The 24,583-nt window shown below is 40.8% G+C and overlaps 1 protein-coding gene across 2 annotated transcripts in view; it reads left to right on the top strand.

Annotated features, from left to right (window-relative positions):
- Positions 1-24,583, top strand: part of LOC110535096 (zinc finger matrin-type protein 4) — a 206,560-nt gene that overhangs the window by 111,306 nt on the left and 70,671 nt on the right. Inside the window, exon 1 of one of the 2 annotated variants that reach the window (XM_090191042.1) lies at positions 5,297-6,271. The exons of the other annotated variant lie outside the window; for it this stretch is intronic. The gene's annotated coding sequence lies outside the window, so the exon portion shown is untranslated. Of the gene's footprint in view, positions 1-5,296; positions 6,272-24,583 lie in introns of those variants that run through there. 2 annotated transcript variants of the gene reach the window in all.

The raw sequence follows: 24,583 nt of genomic DNA, 5'->3' as shown, positions 1-24,583 counted from the left end.
CATTTTTATATTGTAAATATCCAAAATAAGCTTTGGCAATATGTACATTGTTACGTCATGCCAATAAAGCAAATTTAATTGAATTGAGAGACCGGGACAGAGAGTCAAGGACAGAGAGAGACAGGGACAGAGAGAAAGACAGAGAGTTAGACAGGTGAGGGGGATCAGGCACGTGCCCAGGGCTGACGTCTACACAGGTGGGCATCTCCAGGGGCACTGCTTCATGTTGACGCAGTTAGACACATCTCAGACTACTTTGCTATAAACCAACTTGACTGCAATTCATAAATATATTAGCTAAATTCATTAAAAGAATGAGGAAGGGAAGTTATAATGTATTATTTGACAAATGTTTGTCTCAGTTTGTAAAATATAAAGTTTATTACCATCATCAAAGACTTATTTTTGTGTTTTTTTAGCACCTCTGGGAGCATCCGTCTGTTTTTCATGAACTTACATGGATATCATTGAATTCATTCTTCTGTTGTCCTATTTGTACTTAATTATCTCTAGAGGCTGTTAAGAGAAGAAAGGACATACATTGCTTTCAGGGTTAGTTGTACCCAGTTTCTGCCTCTGTTAATCACTTGTTTTGGCTAAAAAGGCTTTGGTTTGATGTGTAGGTCTCACCCCCAAAATTATGCTAAACATCAATGCAGTGCCAATGGCTTCATGTGTTGTTTGTCAGTTGAAGACTGTTTGTTTCCATATGATTGGACCTGTGAGTTCTTCCTTCCTTACATGGGATTGCGGGCAGGCGAGGAGCGGAGGCCCACCAAACACAGGCTGCTGATTGTAAATGGCACAGGTTAAGTGAACTGCCTTGACTTGAACAAGAAGTGTGTGTGTGTGTGTGTGTGTGTGTGTGTGTGTGTGTGAGAGAGAGAGAGAGAGAGAGAATGGTTGAAATGACTGAGAGTGACATTTCAAGTGTCTTTGCTTAGTGCTCTTGTCTATGCTATTTTCATGTCACACTTAAACGTCCCAGTTTCCTACAGCCTGCTGTTTTGATGTGACACTTAGTCTTCTTATACGTTTGCTAGAAGTCAACAGAACCTCATGTACCAACGGTTTTCTCTGAGAGGCTGCGTCAAACATCAGTTTGATCTTCATTCTCATGCTCCGCACATTTACATGTGCAATTATAGTTAAGTGCCTTGCTCAAGGGCACATTGACATATTTTTCACCTAGTTGGCTCAAGGATTCAAACCAGCGACCTTTCAGTTACTGGCCCAATGCACTTAGCCACTAGGCTACCTGCCTGGTGGTCCAGTTTGTCTGTGCTTAAGCCAACTTCTTTCTCTCTGTGTTCATTCATTTTGCTGCCAAGCATGTATGGCATGACAAAGATAAGAAGAGTTGGCTAAAGCATATAGCCTACATTACGAGACCAGGTTGGCTAAGGACAGAGAGGGCGACTGAGAGATGGACTTCTCTAGAAGGCTGTGGACACTGACTTCTCAGATCTGTAACCCAGTAAGGGTTGGATTTGATGTCTGTAGGTGGGTGTTGGCCGGGTTGCTTTCACTTCTCACGCACAAGCGGTCACTGTGGCTGAAAGGAACACTGTGGGAGCCGTGGAAACTGCTGGCTGGGGTGTCAGCACTGAGACTGACCACAGTTAGAATTATACATGAGAACAGAGAGAGCATTAGGTAAAGTGCACTGAAGCAGTGGATGGATGGATGGATGATACCCTTGAAGGTTCGTTGGAAAGGAAAGTAGAGCAAATTAGAACATTCACAGATCAGATCAAATACAATGACTTGTGGGTACTATTTCTCCAGGTTTCTCCATTTTAAATGAAATAGGAAAGGTAATCTCTTTGATCTCAAGTGTTCTGCGAGAGAGAGAAATAGAAATGAAAGGAAAGTGTCATGCTTCTCCTTGGCCAGGAAGACGTCAGCTTATAGTTACTCCGTTTAAAAGGTGAAACAAAAAGAAAATACATGTGATTTTTTCTTTTCCGATATGCTTTCAGTTTTCCTCTTCTGAATGTGCATTGAGCTGCTTCTTGGAGTGTTGCATTTGAATGGCAGGGCCATGATGGTGTAGCAGCAGCCCTTACTCCAGGTTGGGATTCACAAATACACCACCTCACAGTACCAATGGAGTCGGAGAGAATAATAGGTTCTACCTCAGAGGTACATTTTAGGATAATGAACCATTTCAATCGTGTGAGAGAAAGACGATGCGTTCTGTCCTTACCTATTATGATTCTGAAACAAAGACTGCATTCTGCCGCTTTCACATGGAAACAGCATTTCCCATTTCTGTAACATGGCAATTTGAATAATCCATGGGGGATTTATTTGATCATGTTCATACTGTTTTGTGCACTCTTTATTTTTGCGAACAGAAACATCAGACGTTGAGTAAATATTAGGGTGCACTGTTTGAGGAACTGTATATACTATGCCAGTGTGTTTCTTAACCTATCCCACGAAGAGAAACTACAACAATGTTGATGGATCAAGGATCCATCAAAATGATCTGTGTTCTACACCTTCCTTGACGTTATATTTTCACTCAGCTTGGCTTGCAACATTCTAGTAACTTTCCAATTCAGAAATCCAGGTTGGAAGATTCCTGGAATCGGCAGGGAATAAACAGCAAATCTGGGAATGCTCCAACCGGGATTTCTGTAAAACCTCTCAGCTCAACAGTCATCAATGTAATTATTCAGCTCACAGTGCAGTATGTTTGGTAATCACCAGCCAAGGCTTTCTCCATATACAGTGCCTTGCGAAAGTATTCGGCCCCCTTGAACTTTGCAACCTTTTGCCACATTTCAGGCTTCAAACATAAAGATATAAAACTGTATTTTTTTTGTGAAGAATCAACAACAAGTGGGACACAATCATGAAGTGGAACGACATTTATTGGATATTTCAAACTTTTTTAACAAATCAAAAACTAACAATTCAGCCCCCTTAAATTAATACTTTGTATCGCCACCTTTTGCTGCGATTACAGCTGTAAGTCGCTTGGGGTATGTCTCTATCAGTTTTGCACATCGAGAGACTGACATTTTTTCTCATTCCTCCTTGCAAAACAGCTCGAGCTCAGTGAGGTTGGATGGAGAGCATTTGTGAACAGCAGTTTTCAGTTCTTTCCACAGATTCTCGATTGGATTCAGGTCTGGACTTTGACTTGGCCATTCTAACACCTGGATATGTTTATTTTTGAACCATTCCATTGTAGATTTTGCTTTATGTTTTGGATAATTTTCTTGTTGGAAGACAAATCTCCGTTCTAGTCTCAGGTCTTTTGCAGACTCCATCAGGTTTTCTTCCAGAATGGTCCTGTATTTGGCTCCATCCATCTTCCCATCAATTTTAACCATCTTCCCTGTCCCTGCTGAAGAAAAGCAGGCCCAAACCATGATGCTGCCACCACCATGTTTAACAGTGGGGATGGTGTGTTGCTTTTACGCCAAACATAACGTTTTGCATTGTTGCCAAAAAGTTCAATTTTGGTTTCATCTGACCAGAGCACCTTCTTCCACATGTTTGGTGTGTCTCCCAGGTGGCTTGTGGCAAACTTTAACCAACACTTTTTATGGATATATTTAATAAATGGCTTTCTTTTTGCCACTCTTCCATAAAGGCCAGATTTGTGCAATATACGACTGATTGTTGTCCTATGGACAGAGCCTCCCACCTCAGCTGTAGATCTCTGCAGTTCATCCAGAGTGATCATGGGCCTCTTGGCTGCATCTCTGATCAGTCTTCTCCTTGTATGAGCTGAAAGTTTAGAGGGACGGCCAGGTCTTGGTAGATTTGCAGTGGTCTGATACTCCTTCCATTTCAATATTATCGCTTGCACAGTGCTCCTTGGGATGTTTAAAGCTTGGGAAATATTTTTGTATCCAAATCCGGCTTTAAACTTCTTCACAACAGTATCTCGGACCTGCCTGGTGTGTTCCTTGTTCTTCATGATGCTCTCTGCGCTTTTAACGGACCTCTGAGACTATCACAGTGCAGGTGCATTTATACGGAGACTTGATTACACACAGGTGGATTGTATTTATCATCATTAGTCATTTAGGTCAACATTGGATCATTCAGAGATCCTCACTGAACTTCTGGAGAGAGTTTGCTGCACTGAAAGTAAAGGGGCTGAATAATTTTGCACGCCCAATTTTTCAGTTTTTGATTTGTTAAAAAAGTTTGAAATATCCAATAAATGTCGTTCCACTTCATGATTGTGTCCCACTTGTTGTTGATTCTTCACAAAAAAATACAGTTTTATATCTTTATGTTTGAAGCCTGAAATGTGGCAAAAGGTCGCAAAGTTCAAGGGGGCCAAATACTTTCGCAAGGCACTGTAATAATGTTTTTATGATGACAAGAGGTAAGGTGTGTTTATTTGGGCTAATCTTATTTCCACAGTTATTAATTACACATGAATTATAAGTAGTCCATTTGGGAACTGCTGCCGCTGCTCTATCTTAGTCAGTGTAATTTCCAATGAGTGTGTTAGATGTAACTTTCTAAAACAGTCATAAGCCATTTTCATTAAGACTCATACAGTATTTTATGTCTAATTAATTCAACTTTGCAGTCAGTCAGTACTCTGTACACTATAGCAGCTTTCATGCTCAGATGTCACAGAGCAATGCTGCCAATCACAATCTCCTTAAAGTCATTCTGTCTGCTGGGCCAGCCATGGTGTGAAGACAAGACGACGCTAGCTGTGTTTATAATTGCTTTACACTCAGAATAGCTTGGATGGAGATAGAAATGAAACCTGCCATTCATTCTTTAATCCCTTCGTTAAACAATGAGCAGTAGACGAACGGTTTGAGCAAGGCTGCTACTGGGTACCCGTTTCAAATTAAAGTGCATAAGATGATAAATGTCAACGTTAGAATTCATTGTCATAGTTCTTCTTTGTAACCAAGCATGGAAATTAGAATATAATTTAAATAGAATAGGGCAACTGTCTGAATTCTATGACCATAATTTACTTTGTTCTCATAATTTCACTGCAATTCATCTCATCGAGGTCTTTAAGCATATTCAGGTGAACCAAAGTACAGTTCATGTCCTTTGTTTTCATTACTAGTTGGTACTGGCTGTTGTATTATAACGCCCACACACACACACAGATGTATAATGTGAAGGTCAAAGTTTTGTTTGTTTTTTGTGTGTGAGAGAGAGCAGCAGTGATTAAATGTCTGGACCACTCAGTGCTCCCCTCCCTTCCTGCCTCCCTGCATGGCCTCAGCTGACAGCAATAGACTGCATTGTCCCAGTCTATATTAGGACAAATTTTTTGTTGGTTACCCTTGCACTTGGCTATCCTACTTCCCCTATGTGCCTGGAGGGAGATCAGCCAGAGTAGTGAGTGGTGGGAGTCCCAAATGGCACCCTATTTCCTACATTATGCACTACCTTTGACCGAGCCCTTATAGGCCCTGGTCAAAAGTAGTGTGCTATATAGGGGACAGTGTGCCATTTGGGACGTAGCCAGAATAGCGTTCCCTGCCCTACAGCAATAGACCCGGGATCATATCAGCTATGCAGGCAGGGCCGGAACAGACGTACAGAGTCTCCATGTGCGCGAACGCACACGTGAGTACACACACACAACTGCTGGAAATCGATGGCAACCTAGAGTCTGGTTCAGTGGACAGTAGAACATGCTGTGGTGTCTTTGATGCAGCTGGAGAAAAGAAACATCAGTAGCATATCACACATCTCTTCTTTTAAAGCACAAAAACAAACTACCAAGGATATGTATCAGTAATGGCACCGGAGGGGATGGCTACCATTTTACGGGCTCCTGACCAACTGTGCCTAATTTGTTTTTTTGCATTGTTTGTAACTTATTTTGTACATAATGTTGCTGCTACTGTCTCTTATGACTGAAAAGAGCTGCTGGACATCAGAACAGCGATTACTCACCTAGAACTGGACAAAGATTTGTTCTTTAATGAGTCCGATGCAAAGGATATACTGCTTTGTCAAGACAAGACCCAAATCCCCATCAGCGTGAACAAAAGAAAAGACTGAGGAATAGGGGGAGGAGGGCCTTGTAAGAATTTGCTGACGGGTAGGTAAACCATAACTTCCATCCGTATTATTGGCCAAAGTGCAATCATTGGAAAACAAACTGGATGATCTACGATTAAGACTATCCTACCAACAGGACAATGAAAACGGAAATATCTTTGTTTCACCGAGACGTGGCTGAACGACAACATGGATAATATAGAGCTGGCTGGCTTCTCTGAGCATCGGCAGGACAGAGCAGCTACATCTGGTAAGACGAGGGGCGGGGGTGTGTGTCTATTTGTAAATAACTGTTGATGCACGATGTCTAATATCAAAGAAATCTCGAGGTATTGCTCGCCTGAGGTAGAATACCTCATGATAAGCTGTAGACCACACAACCTACCAAGAGAGTTCTCATCTATATTATTCGTAGCCGTCTATTTACCACCACCTTTACTCAGAGATGCATATAAAGTTCTTCCTCGCCCTCCATTTGGCAAATCTGACCATAATTCTATCCTCCTGATTCCTGCTTAAAAGCAAAAATTAAAGCAGGAAGTACCAATGACTCAAACAGAAGTGGTCAGATCTAGGTGAGGATGCTACGCTACAGGACTGTTTTGCTAGCACAGTCTGGAATATGTTCCGGGAGTCATCCAATTGGCATTGAGGAGTATATCACCGGCTTCATCAATAAGTGCATCGATGACGTTGTCCCCACAGCGACCAGACGTACACTTCCCAACCAAAAGCCATGGATTACAGGCAACATCCGCACCAAGCTAAAGGCTAGAGCTGCCGCTTTCAAGGCGCGGGACACTAATCCGGACGTTTATAAGAAATCCCGCTATACCCGCAGACGACCCATCAAACAGACAAAGCGTCAATACAGGCCTAAGATTGAAACCTACTACACTGGCTCTGACGCTTGTTGGATGTGGTAGGGCTTGAAGAATATAACGGACTACAAAGGAAACCTAGCCGCAAGCTGGCATCCCCAGATCCTCAAAAGGTTCTACAGCTGCACCATCGAGGGCATCCTGACCGCTACAGAGAGTAGTGCCTACGGCCCAGAACATCACTGGAGCCAAGCTTCCTGACATCCAGGACCTATATACTGTCAGAGGAAAGACCAAAAAATTGTTATAGACTCCATTGCAACCCTCTCTGCTACCCCCAAGCCATAAGACTGCTGAACAATTAATCGAATGTCCACCCGGACTATTACATTGCCTCCTCCTCCCCTCCTTTTTTTTACACTACTGCTACTCGCTGTTTATTATCTATGCATAGTCACTTTACAAATTACCTCGACTTACCTGTACCCCCTCACATTGACTCAGTACCGGTACACCCTTTATATTGCCTCGTTATTGTTATGTAATTTTCTTGTTACTTTCACGGTAAGGTCTACAACTGTTGTGTATTCGGCACGTGAAAAATATTTTTTGATTTGATTTGCTGCGGCTTTGACAGCAAAGATAATTTACCGCTTGCAAATCAAAAGATGATTTTATTATGCCTTACATGAATGGGAATCAGGCAGGCTTTCTGCTGAACTGGAATGTGTGTCTCGCTCTTTCTCTCTGTCTCTCTCTCCCTCTCCCTCCTCTCTCTCTCTGTATCATTCTTTGTTCGTTTCTCTCTCGCTCTCTCTCTCTCTCAGCATCACATTCTCAAAGTGCAATGCAGCAGTATATTCTGCCAATGTTCAATAGTGTGTCAAGATTACAGAAAAGCCTACACTAACTATACAAATGACTGTTGAAATATGTTAGAGAATGTATTGGTTGTGCTACAGTTGAGTCATGGGTTATCACGACAGTCCCATCTAAAATGCTTTTTTTTTTAAAGTGTAAACATTTCTGAAGTTTACACATTTTCGGCGCCTATTGGTTTCATATGAAGGATTTAGTGTGCTGCTACATCAATAGCTTATATGTAAATGTGAATGCTAAGCCTAACCCTTCCTATAACTATTGGTTTCATATGTAAATAAAGATGGTAGTGTAAACACCATGCAACCTGGCTGGCAGCACAGAAACAGCGTGCAGTTACCTCAGCGTTAATTAGATTCTCTGAAATTATCCACTCTCATTCATCTTGTATTACTTAACCATGAAATTATGACTGGCTCAGATTTATTTTTGTGGAATCTCATTTCCTTATATATTTTGTTATTTTCCATTTATGTTCATTATTTATAGTATATTTTATGACATGATATGAGATGGCAGCCTGCTCTACGTTAGCTGTTGGGGTGAGGTAGGTAAGGGGTGTGTGTGTGTGTGTGAGCGAGAGAGAGAGAGATGCACTGAAGGACAGGTCAAGGGCAGGAGTGGTGTGTATCAGCGGCAGCCACTTATTGGCTAAATACCCAGGGTGCAAGGTTGTTGGAGTTTTCAAAAAGCAGCATGACATAAATATGCCAATTTTTCGAACTACCAGTAGTTTCTTTGCGAAGATATATAAAGCGATCTGTACATTTGGACAACAGCATAAATACCCCTATTTCACTTTTGCATGTCAAAACCCGAATGACCACTGCTGCACATGCTGCCACTGTTTTGAACAGATTAAATTATACAATTTTGAATGAGCAGCCAGTTTACGAAAGAATGAGTGTACCAGAATAGTTCTCACATAACGTCACAAAGCGTGATGCGCTAGCCAGTACATTTTCAGTCTGAAATAACATATTTCTTAGTTGGTCAGATATTAGTTTAGAAAGACTTGAAATTGGCATGGGAGCTAACTAGCAAGCTACCAGCTAGCTGTAGCTTATCAATGGTAGCTAGCAAACTCATTAATTTGACCAAAAAATTGACCAAACTATTTCTGAATCCCATTATTTGCATATACAGTTGAAGTCGGAAGTTTACATACACATTGTCATTTTTTTAACCACTCCACAAATTTCTTGCTAACAAACTATAGTTTTGGCAAATCAGGTAGGACATCTACTTTGAGAATGACACAAGTAATTTTTCCAACAATTGTTTACAGACTGATTATTTCAATTATCACTTTATCACAATTCCAGTGGGTCAGAAGTTTACGTACACTAAGTTGACCGTGCCTTTAAACAGCTTGGAAAATTCCAGGAAATGATGTCATGGCTTTAGAAGCTTCTGATAGGCTAATTGACATCATTTAAGTCAATTGGAGGTGTACCTGTGGACATATTTCAAGGCCTACCTTCAAACAGTGCCTCTTTGCTTGACATCATGGGAAAATCATAAGATATCAGCCAAGTCCGCAGAAAAACAATTGGAGGCCTCCAAAAGTCTGTTTCATCCTTAGGAGCAATTTCCAAATGCCTGAAGTTACCATGTTCATCTGTACAAACAATAGTATGCAAGTATAAACACCATGGGATCACGCAGCCGTCACACCGCTAAGGAAGAAGACACGTTCTGTCTCTTAGAGATTAATGTACTTTGGTGCAAAAAGTGCAAATCAATCAAAGAACAACAGCAAAGGACCTTGTGAAGATGCTGGAGGAAACAGGTACAAAAGTATCTATATCCACAGTTAAACAAGTCCTATATCGACATAACCTGAAAGGCCGCTCAGCAAGGAAGAAGCCACTGCTTCAAAACCACCATAAAAAAGCCAGACTACGGTTTACAACTGCACATGGGGACAAAGATCATACTTTTTGGTCTGATGAAACAAAAATAGAACTGTTTGGCCGTAATGACCATCACTATGTTTGGAGGAAAAAGGGGGAGGCTTGCAATCCGAAGAACACCATCCCAACCGTGAAGCACGGGGTTGGCAGCATCATGTTGTGTGGGTGCTTTGCTGCAGGAGGGACTGGTGCACTTCACAAAATGGATGGCATCATGAGGTAGGAAAATTATGTGGATATATTTTACAACATCTCAAGACAGTCAGGAAGTTAATGCTTAGTTGCAAATGAGTCTTCCAAATGGACTATGACTCCAAGCATACTTCCAAAGTTGTGGCAAAATGGCTTAAGGACAACAAAGTCAGGGTATTGGAGTGGCCATCACAAAGCCCTGACCTCAGTCCTATAGAACATTTTTGGGCAGAACTGAAAAGGTGCCAGCAAGGAGGCCTACAAACCTGACTCGGTTACACCAGCTCTGTCAGGAGGAATGGGCCAAAATTGACCCAACTTATTATGGGAAGCTTCTGGAAGGCTGCCCAAAACGTTTGACCCAAGTTCAACAATTAAAGGCAATACACTCAATTAGTATTTGGTAGCATGTAAACTTCTGACCCACTTGGAATGTGATGAAAGAAATAAAAGCTGAAATAAATCATTCTCTACTATTATTCTGACATTTTACATTGTTAAAATAAAGTGGTCATCCTAACTGACCTAAGACAGGGAATTTTTACTAGGATTAAATGTCAGGAATTGTGAAAAACTGAGTTTAAATGTATTTGGCTAAAGTGTATGTAATCTTCCGACTTCAACTGTATATTTATATTCCGGACTATTGCTCATCCTAATATTTGTTAATTCCATTATTTTACTTTAGATGTACATGTATTGTTAGATATTACTGCACTGTTTGAGCTAGGAACATAAGCATTTTGCTACACCCACAATAACACCGGCTAAATAGATGTTTGTGTCCAAAACAATTTGATTTGATTCAAAGTTTCTGTAGCTGGCTAATTAATTTGATTATGCTTTGTGATAGACCTGATTTTATGCTGTTTTAGTCCACACATGTCACCTACAGTAATACCTTATAAACAACATCAGGTCGAAACAGTAAAATTGGCCATGCTTATTGTCCTACCAGATCCGTGATGAGAAGGTTCTAGCTAGTTTATTATGAGGTCACATTATTATTTATTTGCAAGGTATTTACAAAGTTGTTTTTTTCTTTAGTGCCATCTGTACCTTATAGAAGGGATCTAGTCTCGCTTGGGGAATTAAGCTGTCTGGTGCGGGAGACTCATTGGGAGGAGACTAGAGCAGACCCGGAAGTTCGTACTGAACAGATGCACATTTGAGCACCCCAGGAAGGTCCATTTACTTTGTGTTGTTATAATTTATGCTATAAAATCCTGCGATTTCATTGGAGCCGTTCCCCCTCATGGCAAATAGCTGGTAAAACAATCAAGGCAATGTTCTCTTGACCTATGCGCCCACAGATGCAGAGCTGGCATTCACTGAGGGGCAGAGAGTAACTGAACATCTTGTTTTGAAAAATATATTTTTGAACAGGGAAATGTACACGTTTACCACACTTATGTGAGTATTTAAAACATAATCCATGAATTATATAATATACAGTACCAGTCAAGTTTGGACACATCTACTCATTCAAGGGTTTTTCATTATTTTTACCATTTTCAACATTATAGAATAATAGTAACAACATCAAAACTATGAAATAACACATATAGAATCATGTAGTAACCAAAAACGTGTTATATTATAAAGATTTTATATTTGAGATTCTTCAAAGTAGTCACCCTTTTTCCTTGATTACAGCTTTGCACACTCTTGGTATTCCCTCAACCATCTTCATGAGGAAGTCACCTGGAATGTAATTTCAATTAACAGGTGTGCCTTGTTAAAAGTTAATTTGTGGAATTTCTTACCGTCTTGCGTTTAAACCAATCAGTTGTGTTATGACAAGGTAGGAGTGGTATACTGAAGACAGCTCTATTTGGTAAAATACCAAATCAATATCATGGAACAAGAACAGGTAAAATAAGCAAAGAGAAACGACAGTCCGTCATTACTTTAAGACATGAAGGTCAGTCAATCCAGACAATTTCAAGAACTTTGAAAGTTTCTTCAAGTGCAGTCGCAAAAACCGTCAAGCGCTATGATGATACTGGCTCTCATGAGGACCGTCACAGGAAAGGAAGACCCAGAGTTACATCTGCTGCAGAGAATAAGTTCATTAGAGTTAACTGCACCTCAGATTGCAACCCAAATAAATGCTTCACAGAGTTCAAGTAACAGACACATCTCAACATCAACTGTTCAGAGGAGACTGCATGAATCAGGCCTTCATGGGGCTATACATTTGGGTGACGTTTTCTTCGCCTGACTAGCCTTGTTTCACTGCCAGAAATAAAATGAAACCATCTAGTGTTCAGCGAAATAACATCAACGTCAAATAATTATATCCAATCACATTAACCGTTACTCTCTCGCTGGAATTCCACTAACGGTCCGTATGTAGCCAAACGTAGCAGTGAAAATGGTTAACTTTGTTAAAACAAGGCCCCTGAACTCTCATGTATTTTCTGCACTCTGCAATGATATGGGCAGCGACCATGTAATGCTTTTACAACATACAGAAGTGCACTGGTTATCAAGGGGCAAAGTATTGACACGTTTTTTTTAATTGAGAGAGTCTCCGCAACTACAGTGCCTTGCGAAAGTATTCGCCCCCCTTGAACTTTGCGACCTTTTGCCACATTTCAGGCTTCAAACATAAAGATATAAAACTGTATTTTTTTGTGAAGAATCAACAACAAGTGGGACACAATCATGAAGTGGAACGACATTTATTGGATATTTCAAACTTTTTTAACAAATCAAAAACTGAAAAATTATTCAGCCCCTTTACTTTCAGTGCAGCAAACTCTCTCCAAAGTTCAGTGAGGATCTCTGAATGATCCAATGTTGATCTAAATGACTAATGATGATAAATTACAATCCACCTGTGTGTAATCAAGTCTCCGTATAAATGCACCTGCACTGTGATAGTCTCAGAGGTCCGTTAAAAGCGCAGAGAGCATCATGAAGAACAAGGAACACACCAGGCAGGTCCGAGATACTGTTGTGAAGAAGTTTAAAGCCGGATTTGGATACAAAAATATTTCCCAAGCTTTAAACATCCCAAGGAGCACTGTGCAAGCGATAATATTGAAATGGAAGGAGTATCAGACCACTGCAAATCTACCAAGAACTGGCCGTCCCTCTAAACTTTCAGCTCATACAAGGAGAAGACTGATCAGAGATGCAGCCAAGAGGCCCATGATCACTCTGGATGAACTGCAGAGATCTACAGCTGAGGTGGGAGACTCTGTCCATAGGACAACAATCAGTCGTATATTGCACAAATCTGGCCTTTATGGAAGAGTGGCAAGAAGAAAGCCATTTCTTAAAGATATCCATAAAAAGTGTCGTTTAAAGTTTGCCACAAGCCACCTGGGAGACACACCAAACATGTGGAAGAAGGTGCTCTGGTCAGATGAAACCAAAATTGAACTTTTTGGCAACAATGCAAAACGTTAAGTTTGGCGTAAAAGCAACACAGCGCATCACCCTGAACACACCATCCCCACTGTCAAACATGGTGGTGGCAGCATCATGGTTTGGGCCTGCTTTTCTTCAGCAGGGACAGGGAAGATGGTTAAAATTGATGGGAAGATGGATGGAGCCAAATACAGGACCATTCTGGAAGAAAACCCGATGGAGTCTGCAAAAGACCTGAGACTGGGATGGAGATTTGTCTTCCAACAAGACAATGATCCAAAACATAAAGCAAAATCTACAATGGAATGGTTCAAAAATAAACATATCCAGGTGTTAGAATGGCCAAGTCAAAGTCCAGACCTGAATCCAATCGAGAATCTGTGGAAAGAACTGAAAACTGCTGTTCACAAATGCTCTCCATCCAACCTCACTGAGCTCGAGCTGTTTTGCAAGGAGGAATGGGAAAACATTTCAGTCTCTCGATGTGCAAAACTGATAGAGAGATACCCCAAGCGACTTACAGCTGTAATCGCAGCAAAAGGTGGCGCTACAAAGTATTAACTTAAGGGGGCTGAATAATTTTGCACGCCCAATTTTTCAGTTTTTGATTTGTTAAAAAAGTTTGAAATATCCAATAAATGTCGTTCCACTTCATGATTGTGTCCCACTTGTTGTTGATTCTTCACAAAAAATACAGTTTTATATCTTTATGTTTGAAGCCTGAAATGTGGCAAAAGGTCGCAAAGTTCAAGGGGGCCGAATACTTTCGCAAGGCACTGTATATTCAATGTGCGGGACAAAAATTGAGGTTATGATTAAGAAGTTGGCGCTTTTCTCTGTCTGCATTAACATGGACAACACACAGTCTTTCCATCATTGTATGTTTTTTTGTGTGTAAATGAACTCAAGCTTACGAATAATGTGATATAGCGAAGCACCTGAGTGAGTTGGGTGCACAACTGGACTCGTTATCCCTTTCACGCCCTGCCTCCAGTCCACTTACCGATATCTGAACAAGAGAGCCTCATCGAAATTGCAACAAGCGGTTCTGTGGAAATGTAATTTAATCAGAAGCCACTGCCAGATTTCTGGATTGTGCTCAGAGTATCCTGCCTTGGCAAATCGCGCTGTTAAGACCCTTTGCAACCACGTACCTATGTGAGAGTGGATTCTCGGCCCTCACTAGCATGAAAACTAAATACAGGCACAGACTGTGTGGAAAATTATTTAAGACTGAGACTCTCCCAACTCAACATTGCAGAGTTATTTGCATACTTTCAAGCATACCCTTCTCATTAACCTGTTGTCGTGTCTTTACTATCATTAAACTGCAGACTTCGTTTTTATCAAAGATTCTCTGTAATTAGTTACTCGATTAAACTGAATAATCATGTAACTGTAAATAACTAGGAAGTTGGGGCACCAAGGAAAGTATTCAGATTACAAAGTTATAATTTCCCAATGATAGATAGAAATGATAGAATGTGCCCTAGTGGGCTGAACCGGCATGGCGGCTTGTTAGACAAAGGGGCAATGGGGGGTCGACTCCCTACAGAGTTAATTATAACAATTAAAATGCTAATCCCTTACACATGAACGCTCACTCATTCGGGAACAATTGCAATCAATATATATATTTATGCTCAGTGTGTCGTCTTGATCGCTGGTGAAAAGTCGTTCTTTTGTAGAATTGTCCGTCTCTCTCCCTCTCTCTCTCTCTGTGTCTTGGTTAGAGGGGATAGTTCAAAGTGACATTCGTTGTAGAATGGATGTTTCGGCGGTTGTCGTTCTTCGCGTTCAATGATACCGAATTCCTAGCTGCAGACTAGTAATTAGTATCAAAGACTTGTTCTCATTCTGTCAGTTTCGATAGTCTAAGAGTTTAACCACGTGGTATGGTTAAACGATTCTACAACCTTTAGCCATCTCGTAATTGAGGTAAGCTTGGTCTACAACCTTTGTCCCCCTCCTAATGGAGAAAAACATGGTCTGCTGATCGTTTCATAAAGTTGGGTTTTATTCGGGAATGGCAGAAAAGGACTGTCCCGGGATGTCTGACCCTAACTGGGCTCAGCGGCAGTCCTCTGATTTAGTTCAAATCCAATTGGGAATTGTATTTTTCATTAAACAGTCCACAATCATATTACACCATCATACAAACAGTATCATACTCACTCATTCATCTTATACAACAATTAGATGTAAATCTCATACATGAGGCTATTATATAAACAGCGTTATGGTAATGTGGCCACACCGTCTCTCTTGAGCTTCCCAAGTTGTGACAAACGCACCAGTTCGAAGCTGGATTCTTCACCGATCTTTTACACTTTCTCTGGAACATGAAATTTGTTCATACCTCAAGTTCTGTGAGGTGGAAGAATTTCCTTTGTCCTCTGTGAAAGTTGACCCTCTCTCTAATACTGTGTGGCCATGAGGCAGGGTCTTCTGAGGAATGTATGACCTCTGACCACAGCAGTCTGGTTGTAGAAGCAGAGAGCAGGGGATGGTGCTCGCTGTACTCAGAGGCCAACGTCATGACACTGTGTTGAGTAATGTATGTTTTATATGTAAGATGGTTAAATAAAGAGCAAAATGATTGATTGTTATTACATACATTTTTGTGCCCTGGTCCTATGAGAGCTCTTTGTCACTTCCCACTCGCCGGGTTGTGACAACTCACACTCATTCTTATGTTTAATAAATGTTTCGTATTGTGTGTGGCAGGCTTACAATGATGGCAAAAAACAACATTTAATTATCTTATTGAATTAAACATTTTTCTTACACTTCTACCAATCGGTGAACTTCTTTGAGAGGCATCGAAGAACCTCTCTGGTCTTTGTGGTGAATCTGTGCTTGATATTCAGTACTCGACAGAGGGACCTTACAGATACAGTAATTTTATGTGTGGAGTACAGAGATGGGTAGTCATTAAAAAAAATCATACTAAACGCTATTATTTAACACGGAATGAGTCCATGCAACTTATGTTATTTATTAAGCGTAAATAAGTTCAGGAGTAAAAATGTGCCTAACATAACAAAGGGGTTGGATACTTATTGACATAAGACATTTCAGCTTTTTATTTTTTATTAATGTAAACATTGTTCTACAAACAAAATTCCACTGACCTAATGGGATACTGTGTGTAGATCAGTGACGCTAAATCTGAATTGAATCCATTTTAAATTCAGTCTGTAGCACAACATAATGTGGAAAAAGTACTGGGATGTGAATACTTTCTGAAGGCACCGTAGATGGACATTTCACAAGAATTATACATTTATGGATTTTTTTTAATGTATTGTTTCTCTTTATTGAACCCGACCGCCACACAATATTTCGTCCACACAATATTTTATGACCCTAAACCTGTCCGACCCGTGCATATAACCACAGGGACTGCGGGTTATAAGTCAACCGTGCATCCATAGTGTGTGTGTCGTTGAGTGACTCACATTGCAGTATCCAGGCAGGCCTCTCTCTTTCTCCACTCAAGCTGCTCTCCTCTCAGCAATCACTCTGTGGGTGTGGTAGTAGTCTGCCATTGTTCCTCTCCCTCACTATCCAGACAGGAAGGAAAGATCTGGCCCAGATTGACAGCTCTGGACTAACACTGAGTCTGTCTCTGAGAAGCCAGATAGCAGACCATCGGCCTAGGCTACATCTGCATCCCAAATGGCAGAGCCCTGGTCATAAATAATCAAGTCAAATGTTATTTGTCAAATACAGTACATCACAAAAGTGAGTACACCCCTCACATTTTTCTGAATATTTGATATCTTTTCATGTGACAACACTGAAGAAATGACACTTTGCTACAATGTAAAGTAGTGAGTGTACAGCTTGTATAACAGTGTAAATTTGCTGTCCTCTCAAAACAACTCAACACTCAGCCATTAATGTCTAAACCGCTGGCCACAAAAGTAAGTACACCCCTAAGTGAAAATGTCCAAATTGGGCCCAATTAGCCATTTTCCCTTCCCGGTGTCATGTGACTCATTAGTGTTACAAGGTCTTAGGTGTGAATGGGGAGCAGGTGTGTTAAATTTGGTGTCATCGCTCTCACACTCCCTCATACTGACTGGTCACTGGAAGTTCAACATGGCACCTCATGGCAAAGAACTCTCTGAGGATCTGAAAAAAAATAATTGTTGCTCTACATAAAGATGGCCTGGGCTATAAGAAGATTGCCAAGACCCTGAAACTGAGCTACAGCACGGTGGCCAAGACCATACAGCGGTTTAACTGGACAGGTTCCACTCAGAACAGGCCTCGCCATGGTCGACCAAAGAAGTTGAGTGCACGTGCTCAGTGTCATATCCAGAGGTTGTCTTTGGGGAAATAGACGTATGAGTGCTGCCAGCATTGCTGCAGAAGTTGAAGGGGTGGGGGGTCAGCCTGTCAGTGCTCAGACCATACGCCGTACACTGCATCAAATTGGTCTGCATGGCTGTCGCCTCTTCTAAAGATGATGCACAAGAAAGCCCGCAAACAGTTTGCTGAAGACAAGCAGACTAAGGACATGGATTACTGGAACCATGTCCTGTGGTCTGATGAGACCAAGATAAACTTATTTGGTACAGATGGTGTCAAGCGTGTGTGGCGGCAACCAGGTGAGGAGTACAAAGACAAGTGTGTCTTGCCTACAGTCAAGCATGGTGGTGGGAGTGTCATGGTCTGGGGCTGCATGAGTGCTGCCGGCACTGGGGAGCTGCAGTTCATTGAGGGAACCATGAATGCCAACATGTACTGTGACATACTGAAGCAGAGCATGATCCCCTCCCTTCGGAGACTGGGCCGCAGGGCATTATTTCAACATGATAACGACACCAAACACACCTCCAAGACGACCACTGCCTTGCTAAAGAAGCTGAGGGTAAAGGTGATGGACTGGCCAAGCATGTCTCCAGACCTAAACCCCAATGAGCATCTGTGGGGCATCCTCAGTACGGACGGTGGAGGAGTGCAAGGTCTCGAACATCCACCAGCTCCGTGACGTCGTCATGGAGGAGTGGAAGAGGACTTCAGTGGCAACCTGTGAAGCTCTGGTGAACTCCATGCCCAAGAGGTTTAAGGCAGTGCTGGAAAATGATGGTGGCCACACTTTGGGCCCAATTTGGACATTTTCACTTAGGCGTGTACTTACTTTTGTTGCCAGCGGTTTAGACATTAATGGCTGTGTGTTGAGTTATTTTGAGGGGACAGTAAATTTACACTGTTATACAAGCTGTACACTCACTACTTTACAATGCTTGTCTTGCTTTGGCTGTAAAGCATAATTTCAAAATCTGAGATGACAGGGTGATTATGCTAGACAAGCATTTGTGGAAGTTTATCATGGCATAATGCTATGCTAGGCTCTGCTAGCAGCAGGCAACATTTTCACGAAAATAAGAAAAGCAATCAAATTAAATAATTTACCTTTGAAGAACTTTGGATGTTTTCACTCAGGAGACTCCCAGTTAGATAGCTAATGTTCCTTTTTTCCAAAAATATTATTTTTGTAGGCGAAATAGCTCCCGTTTGTTCTTCACGTTTGGCTGAGAAATCGACCGGAAAATGCGGTCACTACAACGCCAAACTTTTTTCCAAATTAGCTCCATAATATCGACAGAAACATGGCAAACGTTGTTTAGAATCAATCCTCAAGGTGTTTTTCACATATCTATTCGATAATATATCCGTCAGGACAATTGGTTTCTCATTAGAAGCGATTGGAATAATGGCTACCTCAGTACTTTACGCAAGATTTTCTGCGGGAGCCATCATGTGACCACTTGCTCAATGTGGTCCCTTACGGCTATTCTTCAACATAAATGCGTAAAAAGACGTCACAATGCTGTAGACACCTTGGGGAATACGTAGAAAGCGTAAGCTCATTCGTAGCCCATTCACAGCCATATAAGGAGTCATTGGCATGAAGCGCTTTCAAAAAATGCGGCACTTCCTGATTGGATTTTTATCTGGGTTTCGCCTGTAACATCTGTACTGTTGCACTCACAGACAATATCTTTGCAGTTTTGGAAACGTCAGATTGTTTTCTATCCAAAGCTGTCAATTATATGCATAGTCGAGCATCTTGTTGTGACAAAATATCCCGTTTAAAACGGGAACGTTTTTTATCCAAAAATGAAAATACTGCCCCCTAGTCACAAAAGGGTTAAGGCAGTGCTGGAAAATGATGGTGGCCACACTTTGGGCCCAATTTGGACATTTTCACTTAGGGGTGTACTTACTTTTGTTGCCACCGGTTTAGACATTAATGGCTGTGTGGGGACAGCAAATTTACACTGTTATACAAGCTGTACACTCACTACTTTACATTGTAGCAAAGTGTCATTTCTTCAGTGTTGTCACATGAAAATATATACTCAAATATTTACAAAAATGTGAAGGGTGTAGTCACTTTTGTGATATGCTGTACATATGGTTAGCAATTGTTAATGCGAGTGTAGTGAAATGCTTGTTCTTCTAGTTCCAACAGTGCAGTAGTATCTAACAAGTAATCCATTAAATTCACAACAACTACCTTATATGCACAAATGTAAAGGGATGGAATAAGAATATATAATTATATGGATGAGATATGGCCGTGCGGCAAATGCAAGATGCAATAGATGGTATGAAATACAATATATACTAGAGGTCGACCGATTAATCGGAATGGCCGATTAATTAGGGCCGATTTCAAGTTTTCATAACAATTGGAAATCGGTATTTTTGGACAACGATTTGGACTTAAACTTATCTTATGAAAAACTATCAATCAATCAATCATAATCACTAGTTAACTACACATGGTTGATGATATTACTAGTTTATCTAGCGTTGCATATAATCGATGCGGTGCGTATCGTTGCTCCAATGTTTACTTAACCATCAACATCAATGCCTTTCTTAAAATCAATACACAGAAGTATATATTTTTAAACCTGCATATTAGCTAAAAGAAATCCAGGTTTGCAGGCAATATTAACCAGGTGAAATTGTGTCACTTCTCTTGCGTTCATTGCACGCAGTGTCAGTGTATATGCAACAGTTTGGGCCGCCTAATTTGCCAGAATTTTACGTAATTATGACATAACATTGAAGGTTGTGCAATGTAACAAGAATATTTAGACTTATGTGGATACCATCTGTTAGATAAAATACGGAACGGTTCCGTATTTCACTGAAAGAATAAATGTCTTGTTTTCGAGATGATAGTTTTCGGATTCAACGATATTAATAATTTGTGTGTTATGTTATAACTAAGTCTATGATTTAATAGAGCAGTCTGAGCGGTGGTAGGCAGCAGCAGGCTCGTAAGCATTCATTCAAACCACACTTTTGTTTGTTTGCCAGCAGCTATTTATGACTTCAAGCCTATCAACTCCCGAGATTAGGCTGGTGTAACCGATGTGAAATGGCTAGCTAGTTAGCGGGGTGCGCGCTAATAGCGTTTCAAACGTCACTCTGAGACTTGGAATAGTTGTTCCCCTTGCTCTGCGTGGGTAACGCTGCTTCGAGGGTGGCTGTTGTCGTTGTGTTCCTGGTTCGAGCAAGGAGAGGTACGGAAGCTATACTGTTACACTGGCAATACTAAAGTGCCTATAAGAACATCCAATAGTCAAAGGTTAATGAAATACAAATGGTATAGAGAGAAATAGTCCTATAATTCCTATAATAACTACAACCTAAAACTTCTTACCTGGGAATATTGAAGACTCATGTTAAAAGGAACCACCAGCTTTCATATGTTCTTATGTTCTGAGCAAGGAACTTACTTAAACGTTAGCTTTCTTACAATGGCACATATTGCACTTTTACTTTCTTCTCCAACAGTTTGTTTTTGCATTATTTAAACCAAATTGAACATGTTTCATTATTTATTGATGTATTATATTAAGTTAAAATAAGTGTTCATTCAGTATTGTTGTAATTGCCATTATTACAAATAAAAAAATCGGAAAAAAATTGTCTGATTTGTCTGATTCAGTTTTGTGCGAATGCACAAATGTCTCTCTGGAAGGCAACTCGTGCCCTAATTTCATCCACCTTGTTGTCTAGGGACTGGATATTGGCGACTAATATGCTCGGAAGCGGTGGATGGTGTGCTCGCCTTCTAAGTCTGACCAGGAGGTGGCTCTGTCTGCCTCTCCTGCGGCGACAACGTTGTTTTGGGTTGCCCTCTGGGATTAGATCCTATGTCCAGGGTGGAGGTTCGAACAAAGGATCCGCTTCGGGAAAGTCGTATTCCTGGTTGTAATGTTGGTAAATTGACATCACTCTTATACCCAATAGTTCTTCCCGGCTGTATGTAATAACACTTAAGATTTTCTGAGCTAACAATGTAAGAAATAATACATAGGAAACTATGCAGTAATTTGCTTTCTAAGGACTTGAAGCGAGGCGACCATCTCTGTCGGTGCTATCTCTAATAGGTTACCATTTGTGACTGATCGCCTCAATTAGGTCTTATGTAGTATATCGTACACTGCAGTTGAGGAACAATGGGAAAGTAATTCTGCTTAGAAAGTTGATAGACTTGGAACCCCACTTTTGAGAAAATGGCCTTGAATGTTTTGGTACACCCACTGGAGAGCCCTTCTTTGTCTACACCCATTTAGCATAGTTCACACCCTCTTAAGCCTAAGTCCCACCCATGTCTTTAAGGATTCACATGTGCGGCCATGTGGTAAACACACGCTATATCAAATAAAAGCTATGTTTATTTGTCACATGCACAGGATACAGAAGGTTTAAATGGGACAGTGATAGAGCTTGCATAGTACCAATATCAAAAACAGAAAGTGTCCAGATAAAATGATTTGATAAATATTTTATTGTTATTAGATGACGCTTGCCCAACACACTTTTCTAAATTGATGGGTCATGTGAAGGAAATGCTATAACCACATGGGTCACTATTGTCTAGACATGTACACATGTACACATGTTCATGAAATACAATTGATGTCTGTAATCACCCTCAGACACACCTGCTAATTTGATGGGTCATCTAATAATCTGGCCGGAGTGTTTTATTTAGACATGTAGCTAGCTAGGTAGCTAGCTAGCTAAACAATTAACCGGCATAACCCCAACTCATACTACTACAAAATCAAACATTGTCATAGCTGTAGTATGAATCTGCAGGTAGCTAAAGATAACAAACTAGGTTCAATGTTAACTAACTTTAGGCTATAACTAGCAATGCAAATCAAATTTATTTATATAGCCCTTCGTACATCAGCTGATATCTCAAAGTGCTGTACAGAAACCCAGCCTAAAACCCCAAACAGCAAACAATGCAGGTGTAGAAGCACAGTGGCTAGGAAAAACTCCCTAGAAAGGCCAAAACCTAGGAAGAAACCTAGAGAGGAACCAGGCTATGTGGGGTGGCCAGTCCTCTTCTGGCTGTGCCGGGTGGAGATTATAACAGAACATGGCCAAGATGTTCAAATGTTCATAAATGACCAGCATGGTCCAATAACAATAAGGCAGAACTGGAGCAGCAGCACGGCCAGGTGGACTGGGGACAGCAAGGAGTCATCATGTCAGGTAGTCCTGAGGCATGGTCCTAGGGCTCAGGTCTTCCGAGAGAGAGAAAGAAAGAGAGAATTAGAGAGAGCACACTTAAATTCACACAGGACACCGAATAGGACAGGAGAAGTACTCCAGATATAACAAACTGACCCTAGCCCCCCGACACAAACTACAGCAGCATAAATACTGGAGGCTGAGACAGGAGGGGTATGTATTTCTGATTCGAATAATATTACTACACGGATGTCTACAAGCTAATGTTTGCTAGCTAACTAACAGTATGCTTTAACTTGTAATAAAAATTACTTTCTGACTAAATTTAAACATATCTGGAAAATGTAGCTACACTCTTACCTGTATACATGGATGAATGCTTCATGGCAGACTGGAACCATTTAACCTCTTGGGTAGGGGGCAGTATTTTCACGTCCGGATGAAAAGCGTGCCCAAAGTAAACTGCCTGTTACTCAGACCCAGAAGCTAAGATATGCATATAATGGTAGATTTGGATAGAAAACATGCTAAAGTTTCTAAAACTGTTAAAATTATGTATGTGAGTTTAACAGAACTAATATGGCAGGCGAAACCCAGAGGACAAAACTATCCCCCCCAAAAAATTCAGCCTACTACTGTTTTCAATGGCTGTCACTTTTATTATAAGGCGAAATCCTTCCAGATTGCAGTTCCTAGGGCTTCCACTAGATTTCAACAGTCTTTTTAGAAAGAGTTTCATGCTGGTGTTTGGAAAAATTTGCCAGAAATTGTAGTTTTTCTAGGTGGCTCCCATTTTGGCTGTAGTGTTTCCAAGCGTGTGGAAGAGAGCGCGTTCTTGGTATTTTTCTCCGGTAAAGACCGTAACGATTCTCCATCTGAAATTGTATTGTTTATTTACGTATTAGGGTACCTAAGGTTTGATTATAAACGTTGTTTGACTTGTTTGGAAAAGTTTATTAGTAACGTTTGGGATTAATTTTGTATGCATTTTGATGGAGGGAAACTGAGTGGATTATTGACTGAAGCGCACCAGCTAAACTGAGTTTTTATGGATATAAAGAAGGACATTGTCGAATACAAGGACCATTTGTGATGTATCTGGGACCTTTTGGAGTGCCAACAGAAGAAGATCATCAAAGGTAATGCATTTATTATATCGCTATTTCTGACTTTAGTGGCGCACCTGCCTGGTTGAAACATGTTTTTCATGCTTTTGTATGCGTGGCACTGTCCTCAGATAATCACATGGTGTGCTTTCGCGGTAAAGCCTTTTTGAAATCTGACAGTGGCTGGATTAAGAAGTTAAGCTTTATTTTGATGTATTACACTTGTGATTTTATGAAAGTTAAATATTTATAATTCTGTAGTTGGAATTTCGCACTCTGCAATTTCACCGGATGATGGCCAGGTGGGACGGTAGCGTCCCACCTGCTCATAAGAAGTTAACTCCGTTTTGTTTGTAGCTACATCTTGTTTGGCCAGCTTTGTGTCAAGTCACTCCGGTTCACACTGAGCATTGCAGGTAAGTAACCCATCACTTTTTCCTACTGATTTGTCGATAGTGCCTGCTAAATTCAGGGCATCAATGTTGAAGAGAAAAGTAGCAAAACGTTTGTAGTTCTCGATGGTTAACGTTATATCTTTCAAACTGAACAGCTCACGTTATAGACATGCTACATGGCAGACCAATCCAAACTCATCTCCCGGCATGTCCAGCCTCTACATTATCTCAACCAATCATGGCTAGTGGGAAGGTTCCTGATTTTTTCCATGGCTAAACCAACTAGGCTTGTAATTTAACCATTTTATAAATATTTATGGATGGAATGAAAGTTCACATGTTCC

This window comes from Oncorhynchus mykiss, chromosome 11 (genome assembly GCF_057628025.1).
Source record: "Oncorhynchus mykiss isolate SJ-2025 chromosome 11, ASM5762802v1, whole genome shotgun sequence".
In the NCBI taxonomy this organism is placed as follows: domain Eukaryota; kingdom Metazoa; phylum Chordata; class Actinopteri; order Salmoniformes; family Salmonidae; genus Oncorhynchus; species Oncorhynchus mykiss.
The sequence above is the reverse complement of the archived record's forward strand: the minus strand, read 5'-3'. Positions and strand labels throughout refer to the sequence as shown.